The sequence below is a fragment of the Caretta caretta genome, chromosome 6, assembly GCF_965140235.1.
Source record: "Caretta caretta isolate rCarCar2 chromosome 6, rCarCar1.hap1, whole genome shotgun sequence".
NCBI classification, from domain to species: Eukaryota; Metazoa; Chordata; order Testudines; family Cheloniidae; genus Caretta; species Caretta caretta.
Genome location: NC_134211.1, coordinates 17363817 through 17377839, shown reverse-complemented (window position 1 = coordinate 17377839; position 14023 = coordinate 17363817).

Here is a 14023-nt window from a genome sequence, read left to right as displayed (position 1 = left end):
TCAGAAGACAGGACACTGGGCTAGATGGACCTTTGGTCTGACCCAGTATGGCTGTTCTTATGACATGAAACTACAGCTGGGCCCAGACTCACCAGACATGAGAGATGCTCCCAGCATATAAAAAGTCAGATCCAGATTCTGAACTGCTCAGAGCTCGGCTCCAGGGAGGCTCAGCTCCTTATAACAGGCACCCTGTACAAACTCCAGAACCAGATTTTGAATTCCCCACCACAACAAAGTTCAGGGGAGTCTGGATCTGAGCTGTTGGCCCAGGCCAACCTCCAAAAGCTGGGTGAGCCTTAGTGCCCCTAAATCTGGGGTTTGTAACAATCCCCTGACCCATCCTGGTCCTTTCATTTGGTGGGAGGTTTGTTGCGACTGGCTCTCAGAGCTCTGCGTGCAGAACAAGTTTGAGTTGGACGGACAAGCCTCTTCTGGCCAGATAGTGCCTGACCACAGCATGAGGACAGGAGAGAAGAGGTCGATGGGAGCCCTTTTGACCCACCCTATTTGCTCAATGGGGCAGGAGGCAGCTGCAGCTTTCACCTCCTCCTGGGAAGAAGACAAGAATACACAGGGCACAAAGGAGGACAATAGGGAACAGAGACAGAAAAGGACAGGAGAGAGCAGGAGCACTCAAACCACTGGAGAAGACAGCTCCATGATGGTATGAGCCACAGCAGAGCACGAGGGAAGCTTCCAACTCAAGACCTCTGTAATCAGGAAATGAAACCGGTGTCTAGCGACGGGCGTTTATAGGGAAAACTATCATCTTTTGGCTTGAAACCATAACTTCCAGCCTGCTGCTAGAACCCTGGCTCCCCTCCCCACCTCTGTTGCAATGAAGTCTAGTGGTTAGCATAAGCCACTGAAAGCCAGGACACCGGGCTTTTATTCCTTATGCAGCCACTGACTCACTGTTACAACCTTTGGGCAAGTTGTTTTAACCTGCGTGCACCTCCAGCACTACAAACATAATAACCTGTCTGTGCTGCTCGGTTAATGACACCGACCCACGCCGGGGGAATTGCTTTGAGATCCTCAGATGAAAGATGTGATCCTCTGCACTCAGTCCGACCACCTGCGCTCCACCCAAGCGTCTCAGCCACTCCCCTCTTCACGTCTCCTTTCATGCTTCCCTGCACACCTCTAATTAATGCTCCCCAAATGCCCTGGCATCAAAACCTTCCCGAGAACCCACTTGTTCCAGGAAGCAGCCCCGTTAGAAAGGCCCCTCAGCCCTTCTCCTCCATCAGCTCAAAAAGGGAGATTCTTGCTGGCCGACACGCAGGATTTCCAGTCTGCGGGAACTTTCAAGATTTTGAAGCAGAAATTCTGAAGTTTTTTAGTTTTGGAGTCACAGGCACATGGTGTTTCCAGAACTATGTTTGTTTGTTCCCATAGACACTGGCTGAAACTGACAAAAAGCACATACATTTCAATCAGTAGCTGGGCAGCCCTGGCATGCGGACTGCCCCAAGGACAGGGGCCCAGGGCTTCTACGCTGCAGGGCCAGCTGGTGCACCACACGGCAGGCGTAAGGCAGCTGGACCAGGAGGCTGGTAGCCCTGAGGTTCCTGGCCCCACATCCAATCCTGGGACTTCCAGGGTCTCAGCTTCATGGCAGGGAGCTTGGAAGCCCTGAGAGCCCCACTCCTGGCCAAGCAGGTGCAAGGGAAGCACAGAGCTTAACTGTGCACACACGTTTCCTTTCAAAAAAACACTAATAACGCGAACTAACTGCACCAGGGTTAGGAATCCCCAAGCTCGCTGGCCCATTTCCAAGGCATTGGGGGAGACAGTGGGGTGCTGTGGTGGGGAGCAGAGGCTGCTGGGAGGGCAGACTCATGTTTGGCGTGACTCCTGATTGGCCCAACTCCCTGCCACCCCTCAGGAAAGTCCCTCTACTCCTGGCCTGCTGTACCTGCTTCCCTGGGGCAGATCACAGCCAGAGAACTGAAAGGGAGTCCAGAAGGCAGCCCGGAGGGGGAAGGAGATGGATAGTGCCTGCATCAGCCCCCTCCACCATCCAGATCCCAGGGAGGAGCGTGCCATCTTGGCACTTGAAAGGTTAATCCATGCTAGGGCCAAGATGCCTCGCCCAAGCCCCACTCCCTTTGCTCATCCCTAGAATTTAGCTTGGCTGTACAGCATGCCCCAGGGCAGCCAACCTTGACTGCAAGGGAACGGGGGAAGGGGACCCTTGGGCTTTGAGCTGTCACCATCATTGGTCTTCCCCAATGACCTTGTTAGCATGAGCTAGTGGCTGTCAGCCACTGTTAGTCACTGACCCCGTGGAGTGTTTCCTTGTGCCACAGGCAATCTGGCTCCCAGAGCAACCGGGGCTGCTTTCAGGAGAGGGGCGTCCCGGCCCTGCGGGTGGGCACACATCCCTGAGCTGGGACCAGACGGGACAAAGGACTCAGCCAGAGCAGCAGTAGGAGTCCTGTGAGCCAGGCACCAGGAATTCACAAAGGCCTGTTGCAAGCATCTGCCAGGGCCTTGGTGGGGGCAGGTCTAGAGACATGGGTGGTAATGGAGACCTGGATCTGATCAGCCACCAGCTTCCCTGCCTGCATCCAGCTCCAACAGCTGCATGGGGAGGAAGAGGAGCCAGATCCCAAGGTGTTGACTCCCAGCTTCCCCTTGGCTTATTGGCCAAGCTCCGGTGTCAGGGTGAGACCTGCCATGGCCTCTCCCAGGACAGAGTCTCCTGCCCCAGCAGTGCACGGGGCTGGCTCACGAGTCTCCCCAGCTTGGAGTGCCCTGCTGTTAAGGAAACACTCCCTCCCCCAGTGCGATCAGTCTGGCTGGCTCTGCGGGGGGCATACAGGGCTCTCTGCTCCCCCCTCCTGGAAGATCCTTTTAGGCCCCGCAAAGCCTGGGCTTGCGTGTGGATCCCGGCCTCCCCCTGGGGAGAGGGCAGGGACACGGAGCGGAGAAGCTCTCCCAGCACAAGCCTGCACTGGCCCTTCGCTGCAGAGAGACGCCTAGTGCCCCAGCTCCTCAGCAAGCAGCAGGTTCCTCCCCAGGGGAAACGAGTTCCCACGAGACGCTCCTCCCCACTCAGCAGGTACTCGGAAGCAGGGCGCGCCAGGCACAGTGCGGCCCAGAAACAGGCCTCTCTGCTGCTGGTGCCTTCCTAGAGCACAGCTCCCCATGACTGAGTGAACAGGCCAGGCGCGTCCTGGGCACGTACCCTGTGACGGGAGCTGTGCTCTGCCGCAGCGCCCGTGTTCCCAGGGTCAGTCGTGGGCAGTGGGTCCCTTGTGGGCAGCCCAATGGGCAGATTCAGTCTCAGCCAGGGAGCTCACCCGGCCAGCCAGCCTGCGACCAGGGGGAACACAGCACACTGCCGAGCTTGGGAGGAAACGTACCGTGCCATGGGGCGTGCCCAGGGGATGGCACTAGACCTGTCACTACATGCTGAAGAAAGGCCAGCTTGGGACACCCCTTCCTTTTTATTTCAAATTGAAATTAGTGGTGAATTGATAGAGCTCATGAAAGTGCTGGACGGTTGGCGAGAGGGAAAGCAGGGCAGAGAGAATGCAGAGAGCATCATGGGGACAGGCGCCATACAAGCTTCCTCGAGCCAGGTCTGCCAGCACATCCAAACCCTGCCTGAAGCCCCCTGCAGCTCTGCCAGCGCACCTGCCTGCAGCCCCCTTCTCTTCATGTCCTGGCGCACAGCATCCTCACCTCACTCCCAAGGCACTTCCCTCCTGCTCTGGTGCACACTCAGCTCCCCTAGCCCTGAGGCCAGGGGCGGGACGTGTCCGATTCCATCCAGCCCGTGTTCACTTGACCCCAGTCTCCAGAAATCAAAGGCTACTGCCCTAGCCTGACTTCTCCTTGTACGACGCGTTAAATCCTTGACGCTGGGAGCTGAATTTCTCCTTGGACAACGCAGGGATCTGGGTGCTGAGGTGAGAGTACCCTAGGAGGCCACAGGCCTGGTGGAGATCAGCTCCCAGCTACCCGACTATGGGCCAGATCCCAAGCTGGGGTAACACCCCCACAGTAGCATTTAAATTCAAAAAGGGGAACCACATACAAACGAGGAGGCTAGTTACATGGAAATTAAAAGGAAAGGTCACAAAGGTGAAATGCCAACCAGCTGCTTAGAAACTTTTGAAAACTCTCCATAGCAAAGGCTCAAACTACATGTATTATCTGACAACCCCCCACCCCCCAAATGTCACCAGAGCTAAACAGCCGAGTAAAAGAGGTGGCTAGAAGGTAAAAGGCATCCTTTGAAAACAGGAAGTCAAATCCTAGTGAGGAAAATGGAAGGAGGGTAAATGCAGGTGTAAAAGTCTAATAAGGCAGATCAAGAAAGAATTTGAAGAGCAACTAGCTAAAGACACAAATATAAAAAGAAGTTTAAGTGCATGAGAAGCAGGAAGCCTGCCAGACAATCCGTGGGGGCACTGGACAGTCAAGGTGCGAAAGGAGGACTCCAGGCCGTTGGGGAGGAGCAAAATGAATTCTTTGCACCAGTGTTCATGGCAGAGGCTGTGAGGGAGATCCCCACAACTCAGCCATTCTTTTTCGGTGACACATCTGAGGAACTGTCCCAGACTGAGGTATCAGGCGAGCAGGTTTTGGAACAAGTTGATAATTTTAACAGTAACAAGTCACCAGGACCAGACGGTATTCACCCCTGGGTTCTCAAGGAACTCAGATGCGAAATTGGAACAGCTACTAACTGTGGTATGTAACGTAAGGCTTCAATCAGCGTCTGCACCAGATGATGGGAGGGTTGCTAATGTAACACCAATTTTTTTTAAAAAGCTCCAGAGACGATCCTGGCCAGGGCCATCCCTACCCATACGCAAAGTATGCATCTGCGTAGGGCACCAGGAACCGTGAGTCACCAAATTTCCTGGTGCCCTGCGCAGCTGTGTGCTGCTCCAACCCCTGCCCCGCCTCTTCCCCATGGCCCTCGCCCCTGCTCCGCCCCCGCCCCGCCTCTTCCCACCCCTGCTCCGCTCCGCTCCCACCCCACCCCCTTCCACCCCTTCTCCAAAGCCCCTGCCCTGCTCCGCCCCTGCTCCAGCCCCACCTCTTCCCACCCCCTGCTCTGCCCCAGGCCCGCCCCCACTCCCCTGAGGACTGCAGCAGGGCTGGGCCTGCGCTAACCGGCTGCGGGAAGTGCAGCAACCCAGCCCCAGACGCACCGCAGGTGACTGCTGGGGAGGCGGTTCCCCCCTGTCCCCCAAGCCAGCCCCGCACCCCCCACCACCACGGAGGCCTGGGGACCCACACAGTCTCCACACAGGGGGGCTGCGTAGGGCCCCGGAATAGCGAGGGACGGCCCTGATCCTGCCAATTACAACTCAGTAAGCCTAACTTCAGTACCAGGCAAATTGGTTGAAACTATAGTAAAGAACAGAATTATCAGACACATAGAGGAACACGATAAGTTGGGGAAGAGTCAACAGGGCTTTTGGAACGAGAAACCATCCCTCACCAATCTATTAGAATTCTCTGAGGGGGTCAACAAGCACATGGACAAGGGGTTCCAGTGGATACAGTGTATTTGGATTTTCAGAAAGCCTTTGACAAGGTCCCTCACCAAAGGCTCTTAAGCAAACTAAGTAGTCATAGGATAGGAGGGAAGGTTCTCTCACATCAGTGACTGGTTAAAAGATTGGAAACAAAGGGTAGGAATAAATAGTCAGTTTTCACAGCGGAAGGAGGTAAATAGTGGGGTCCACCAAGGATCTGTACTGAGACCAATGCTGTTCAACAAATGATCTGGAAAAAGGGGTGTACGGTGAGATGGCAAAATTTGCCAAAACAATATTACTCAAGATAGTTAAGTCCAAAGCTGACTGTGAAGAGTTACAAAGGGATTGCACAAAACTGGGTGACTGGGCAAGAAAATGGCAGATAAAATTCAGTCTTGATAAGTGAGGAGCAATGCACATTGAAAAACAATCCCAACTACCCATACAATATGATGAGGTATAAATTAGCTGTTACCACTCAAGAAAGATCTTGGAGTCATTGTGGATAGTTCTCTGAAAACATCCACTCAATGTGCAGTGGCAGTCAAAAAAACTAACAGTGTTAGGAACCATTAGGGAAGGGATTGATAAAACAGAAATATCATAATGCCACTATATAAATGGTTCAACACCTTGTACACTGCGTGCAGTTCCGGTCATCCTATCTCAAAAAAGATATATTAGCATTGGAAAAAGTACAGAGAAGGCCAACAATAATGATTAGGAGCATGGACTAGCTTCCATATGAGGAGAGATTAAGAAGACTGGGACTGTTTATCTTAGAAAAGAGATGCCCAAGGGGGCATATGCTAGAGGTCTATAAAATCATGAATGGTGGGGAGAAAGTGAATAGAGAAGTGTTATTTACCCCTTCATATAACACAAGAACCGGGGTCACCCAATGAAATTAATAGGCAGCAGGTTTAAAACAAAGATAAGGAAGTATTTCTTCACACACTGCAGAGTGAACCTGTGGAACTCATTGCCAGGGGATGTTGTGAAGGTCAAAAGTATAACTATAGGTTTGAAAAAGAACTAGATATGTTCACAGAGGACAGGTCTGTCAGTGACTATTAGTCATGAGGGTCAGGGATGCAACACCTTGCTCTGGGTGTCCCTAAGTCTGACTGCCAGATAGTAGGAGTGGGCGACAGGGGATGGATCACTTGATAAATTACCTGCTCTGTTCATTCCCTCTGGGGCACCTGGCATTGGCCACTGCTGGAAGACAGGATAGTGACTAGATGGACCTAGAATAGCCATTCTTATAACTCCAGTGAGGCCAAGGAGCTGACCCCATTTGTGCTGTGGGGACAATACATGAGAGCTACCAGGTGGGCTGAGGAGCCTGCAGCTGCTGGGGAGCGGGATGAGCTCTGTTTAGTGAATGGCTGAGTTAAACTCACACCATCACCCACCACCGGGAGGCACACACATCTTCCTTACAAACCACAGCTCTGGGACACCCCACGCCCTCTTCCCCAGCCAGGAGAGCTGTCTGGCCACACCTCTGCCCAGACCCTTCCCCATTTATCCCCCCCTCTGCTCCACTCACTTGTCCACACTCTATCCCTTCTCACCCAGCCAGCAAAGGCATCCTGCAGCATCGCCTTTGCCATACCCTTGGTGCTCCCCATCCCCTGCCCATCTTTGTCACGGCAGCCACACGGCTCTGAACCCTGGCCAGGGAACACTCCTGCTATGCCCTTTCCCTAATGTTTTTTAAGAGCAGGAGGGAGGCATTGCCTGCACCCTTCACTGGCTTCTAGCAGCCAGGGCTCCAAAAAGGTTCACGCAACTCCCACCATGGAATCCCCCACACTGCACCTTCACTCTCTCCCGACTCCCCTTTCTGTTCACCCAGTGGTGACAACGCAGCTAGAGCTCAACACCTGTTGTGCTTAGTACCAGTATAGCTATTGCACACATCAGGAAACTGAGGCAAGGAGCAGTGACGTGACTGGCCCAGGGACACCCTCAGCTGTCTGGCGGCAGAGCCAGGACCAGAAACCAGCTCTCGTGACTCCCAGCGGAGAGGTCTGTCCCCTCAGCTACACAAGCTGGGCTAATCTCTTTGGGCCACACCACTGATGAGCAGCCACCCACCCGAGTAGCATCTTTGGAGTCACAGGGGTGATTCACCTCAGTAGCTGCTCGCAGAGAGGAGCAACTGGGCCCTTTAAAATCAGCTGCAATGTCTTGAAAGAGCTGGAAAATTAGTGGGTGGCCCGGGCCTTGGGCTGGGTCTCTTTTGACTTGCCTGGACCAGCTCCGTCAAAAGCCATGGGGCCGCACACAAACATCCCAGGACACAGGCACGGAAGGTGGCAATAGCCCTTGCCTTAGGGAGTCAGCTGCTTTGACACCCTCCCTCACCCCCATCACCTCTGCTCCAGTCACCCGTCACCTGCAGGACCACTCTGGTGCCCGTGCCAAAGCCCGTGCCCTGTTCTGCTTCTGCCTGGGCTGGGGCTCATCAGTGTCAGCCCAAGGCCACTGCAAGGGGGTGGGGAGGCCAACATACCTTGCAGGTTCCACCCCAGGAGATGCCCTCAGACCCTGCCCACTCCCGTGGACATTACTACACTGGCTGCAGGTGCCCCTGACAGCACCCCCGACCCACACGGGCTCAGAGCAGCCCAGCATCCCGCTGACTGAGTCGGAAAATCCTGCAGCCTTATTAACCGAGGGAGCCGAGAGAGAAAGAATAGACGTGGAGACGTACGGTGCCCTGCAGCATTCTCCCGACGACGGATGGAGGCAAACTCCCACACGCCGTGGCCCAGCGCCTCCGAGGTCCCAGGGAGATCTCCCCTTCCTCAGCCAGATGGGCCAACGAACCTAACTGTGCAGTAACTGTGTCTGCGGTCTGGGCGCGGGTGACACCCACTGAGCTGATCCAACCGGTTGCTGTGCCTTTGTTGCGTGTGTGTGTGGTTTAAAATGTAATCGCCTCAGAGACAAGTTTGTACTTTCTGGGATTGTGGTGGAGCCCGGCTTATACAGCTGCGAGGCGCGCTGCTCAGCGAGCACCTTGGCAAGGGCTGGAGACCAAGCTGGCAAGCCAGGCCCTGGGGAGGTGCTAGGCCTCTCTCAGAGCTTCGCTTGCTCTGAACTGCCCCGACCTGCCATCCCAACCCTCCGTGGCTACACCCACACGTGTGCTGGGCCTGTGGGCTGGGCCAGCCGCAGAGGAACCTGTGAGCAGGCTGGGCCATTCATAGAATCATAGAATCATAGAAAATCAGGGTTGGAAGGGACCCCTGAAGGTCATCTAGTCCAACCCCCTGCTCGAAGCAGGACCAATTCCCAGTTAAATCATCCCAGCCAGGGCTTTGTCAAGCCTGACCTTAAAAATATCTGAGGAAGGAGATTCTACCACCTCCCTAGGTAACGCATTCCAGTGTTTCACCACCCTCTTAGTGAAAAAGTTTTTCCTAATATCCAATCTAAACCTGACCATTGCGTCAGGCGATGGCCATGGGGGCTTTAAAAGAGGCAATACCGCGCCATCAGAACTGACTCCGCTCCCGCTGGGCTCCCTTCTGGCCTGTGCATCTCCGTGTCAGCCCGCAGGCCTTCCCTGTCTCTTCCTCCTTTTCCCTTTCTCTCCCCTCCTTCCATCTTCGGCGGTTGGGCTGGCTTTGGCCCACTATTAATACAGGAGGCTGGCAGGGAGCGCAGTTCTGTATAATGGGGAACTGGGCCAAACAAGACCATGTCCCTGCCTTGGAGGGCCAACAGCCAGCAGCCACAGGCTGGCACGATACGATAAGCAGACGCACACAGGGCAGGCTTTGCATGGGACCCAGAGTGGGTCAGAGTCCCAAGGAAGAGAGGCCGGGGGCTCAGCCTGGATTGCTTGGGTGGCCATTCTGGCTGGAAGGGGTGGTGGAGGTGGTCACCTGTCGGGAGTGGGTAAAGGAGACAGGTGCCAGGAGGGAAGCTTGCGGGGAGCCCAGGGAGTGTAGAGGGCACAGGAGAGGAGGGCCCAGACACGGGTAGGGCGGAGGCAGCCCAGGAAGGGATCCAGGAAGTGAGGAGACAGCGTGATGATCTCGGTAGCAGAGCCATGGGAGCACCAAAAAGCTCAGGAGCTCTTGGGTCGGAACCTCTTAGGCTGGGAATCTCTCCGAGAGCAGCTTGCCAGTGGAAATCCCCCCAGAACAGACTGCCTGTCATGGGGCAGCCCCTGGGCTCAGCCGGCCCCTGGGAGCGCATCGAGAGGTGTGGAGACAGAGGATGCGAGAGGGAGGGGAAGGGGACTGAGCGTGCGTGAACCTCACAGGAGCTTGGATTAGAGTTTTGGACAAAGCCCTGGGGAGGCACCACCCTTCTCCAGACGGGTTGGCTGGGAATGAAGCCACTGGGATGGCTGAGCTTTGCGGAGGGAGGAGTGTAGACAGGAGAACGTCAGCCCCTGCTGGATCCTTCGGGGTAGCTTTGATGCCCCAAAGCCAGGCTGTACTGGTCATGGGGAGAATAGGCTGCCCAAGGTATCCTGGGTCTGGAGAATCTTGTAAGCCGCAGCCTTGAGTGAAAAGCCACATCAGCTTAGAGAGACAGAGACAGAGACCGGGGCAAAGCTGGAAGCAAGGGCCTGATCCTGGCACATCCGCAACACTCCATAACTCTGGCAAGCAATGCAGGATGAGGCCCCAGGTGCCCCTTTAGCAGTTGAGAGATCAAGCCCCCTGGGACATTTCAGGGTGCTATTCTGCACCGACCCTTGAGAGTTTAGTGGCTCAAACTCTCTTGCAGCCAGCAGAATCACACCTGTCCCGAACCCGGGAAGGGAGCTGCAATTGGAAGTGTCTTGCTTTGGCGGGGCAGAAGAAGGTGGGAGGAAGAATCTCCTATGCAATGGTCCCCTTGATACATAGACTAATTATTCATAGGAGCATATTTGCATGTATGGGATTAATTGGGAGCTGTTTGAAGACACCTAAGCGTGTTTAAACATGCCAGACCAGTTTGGGGCGTTCACCTAGCCAGCCCTCTGAATTGTTCATACCTACTCTTTTGGAGCTGGCGTTGGCTTCTGGAGGAACCAAACCCTCCCCAAGACGAATGAGCATGGTTATTGCTACCAATGTCTTTGGATAGCAGCCCTTGCCCCCACCCAGGTGCTTGGGGTGCACAAAGCTACAGAGCAATAACCCCATGAGCATTTTCACCCTCCTAATGGTCAAACAAATGAAGGGGGCTGACGCCGGGCCATGGGAGTGGAGGGGAAAGGTAAATACACACTGCACGATGTACTGGAGGGAACCACCAGGCAACGGAGCCAGCTAGACGGGCCTGCTGATCCCCCAGGGACCAGAGCCAGTTTACTGGGTGTAACCAACTGTTCGCTGCGTTGTGAATCCCTTTCTGTGCCCCCAGCCACAGCAGACTGCAGTCTCGTTGCTCCCAGCTAGAAGGGTTAGTCCCTTAGCTCAAGCTGTAGCCGCCCATGTCCTCGGTTCAGTTCAGTCCCTGCTGGTGACCAAGAGGACAGCTGTTTCCCTGGGAAGCGCTTGGAGGCTGCAGTGATGGCCCAGCCCAACAACAGAGAAGCTCCTGCCAGTGGGCGGGGTGATGCTGGAACTCAGTTTATGGAGGAGGCATCAGGTATTGCCAGGGCCTGTGATGCTGCGGGCTTTCCAAGAAGCCTGCTGGCATATAGGCTGCCCAAGGTAAGCCAGGCAGGGTGGGTGTGTGCGATAGGGTCACACAAACGCTGGGACTCCTACATTCTGGACAAGAGAAGACGATGCCCAGCTGCAAAGGAGCACCAGGGATGGAGCCCCCGGAGCGGAGGGGTGCTGTGCAGCCGGGACGGAGCCGGTGTACGTGGCACAACTCAAGAGAAGCCACCTTTGAAACGAGTCCAACTTGTGGCATGCCCCTGAAAGGGCCTGCTTGAAAGAGACCTGTCGGCAGAGACACAAAGGAGGAGCCAGCCTTCTCATATCAGTGCCCTCTGCCAGGCAGCAGGGCTCCTCTTGGTTGGGGTTCGGAAGGAGGTAGCTTAGATGCAAGTGTAACCCACACACCTCCTGGGTGTGGTGTTTTGTCCCATCTAGTGGCACCGAGACCACCTAAAAAAGAGATAAAATGAATGCTCTACAGCCGTAGCTAACAGCCAGTTGGCTTTTAGCTCATGCAGTAGAGGCTCACGCACTAAGTTCCCAGGTTCGATCCCGCCTGCCGCTGACTAGGGTCTGTCAGCGTTATACATGCAGCTTGTGAGATTGTCCCAATATTCCTGCAGAGGAGGGACTGGAGAGATCCCAAGGGAGGAGTATTCCCATGTGCCCATTACTGGGGCTTGGCTTACACTAGAAACATTACCTCGAGGTGAGAGCAGGGGTCAGGAATGGTGCAGCGCACGTGCAGACTGGGCCTGGCTGCACCGTGCTCATCGACTTAGCCTAAGAGTTTAGACTACAACCCACACCTGCCAAACCTGACACTGAGGCCAAGCCAGGCCACCCCAGCAGGCAGCCAGGTTAGCCAACTTCACGGGGCGACGTGTACCCATTGGGACTCTGGTGTGTTTGGCAGCTGCAAGAATTCACCGAAATGACCTCCCGCCAGGTTTGGTTTTAGCCCATCCCCAGTCCTCCTCCTGCCTGCCCTTTTCAGATCCTAACCCCCCTGGGGCAGGGGATTGTCTGTCTGGGTTTGTTCAGCACCCAGCGCAATGGGCCGGGGGCTACCAGAGTATCAGTGATTACTATTGACAGTAGCTGTGCTCCTACCCAAGGGCCACACGGCCTCACTGACTGCTGCCCGGCGAGTAGGTTCTGAGTACAAAGTGGCGATTGGAACCGTCAGACTGTGACGGACACTAAGACACCCCTTCCCTGCCCTCTCCCCTTGCACTGCCCTCTCCCCTTCTCACTCCCTGTCCCTCTGCCCCTCCGGGGGGAGCCCTGCTAAGCAGAGGGACCAAAGGGCAGGGCGCTGGGCTGAGGAAGGCCATGCTTAGGGCAAGGGCTCCAGATTCACATTGCACAGGGGAGTGCTGGGCTCTGGGGCCTTTCGCCACTCGGTCCGTGGTCCAAGTTCAGCTCAGCCTGGGCATGAGGAATGATTTTACCATCCATCGGCTGGTTCTTTGCTGGCCTGTGTGATGGGACCACAGTCCAGTGCCTGGTGTCCTGGTGGCCTCATCACAGAACACCTCATCTTGTCAGAGCAAGCCTGAGCTCCTTCCCATGCTGCCCGTGCAGGTCCAGGTGGAGGCCAGGTGGGGGGGGGGGGGAAGAGGGGGGAGCCAACACTGCCCCTCCCTGGCTGGACCTGGCCTACGGAGAAATAGGGAGGCTCAGTCTCAAAGCTGTCAGTCTGGCACCCGTCGCTCACGTGAAGGTCTAAGGAGAGGAAAGACGGCACCTCCGATTCTACACCCATTCCGGTAAGGTGATCTATACGAATATCCTGTCGCTGGGGCTGGAACAGCCTGGCAAAGCACCAGCAGTGAGTCAATAGTAAGAGGGTTTCATAAGCTGCAGGTAAAACGACTCTGGAGTGGTGTCCCATGCAGAACCCCATCGTCTCTTGCAAATCCAAGGCAGACTTTTCACCGCTACCGAGACGGGAACAAACAACCCTACTGAGCTGCAGGCTTTGCGGCCCCTTTGAATTACTACGTTCTGTTTGGGATCCCAAACACTAGGCTGAGCCCTGGAACCTTTTCTTCCTGCAATTTAAACTCCACGGGAGACTTGCTTGTGAAACAAACTCCTGGCTGGGGCCAGATCCTCAGCTGGGGCAAAGCGGTGCAGCCTCATTGATGTCCGGGCTGGTCATTTAAGCCCATGGAGTGCCCACTTTGCACTCCAGGGGCTTGTCCTGGGGATAGTGATACTCACCCACCTGGCTGAGATGCTTGAAGACCCTCACATCTACACTCTCATTTTTACATGGTCTATACCCCAGACCTTTCTCTCTCCCCCTTTTCCCTGCAGGGCCTCCTAGGTGGAAGCAATAATGCTCACATTCCATCTCAACTTCCCAACCCAGTGACTTCTGAGTGGCCTTGAAATTAGGCAAAATGGGTTTCCCCTCCTTGGCCAACTACAGCTTCCCCTCCCTGGCCAATTACACCTTTGTCACACCGACTACTTCCTCATGGGATCATTACCGGCCTTCATGGCACCATTTATTCCCCAGTGCTAGGAGTGGGCTGGGTCCCAAATGACACCCCATCATTAGCCTTTGTTATACAAGGGAGCTTCCGTCCCTCCCAGGTCTCTGGTGATCACTTGGTCCTGTGATATGCTGCTCTGTGGAAGAGCAGGCAGTGATGAAACCATCTGGTCCCTAATAGGTGAGCGTCTAGCCTATGCTTAATTAGCTTTTTGATGGCAATACTGCAACCTCCCTTATAATACAGCTGTCGTCATTTTTCTAATAGCATTTTAAAGATAATATATAAAATGGCATTTAAAAATAAGTTTTTACAAAAATGTTTCAATTTTCTTGGAATTTTCCATTTTTCAAGAATTTAGTTTCATTTC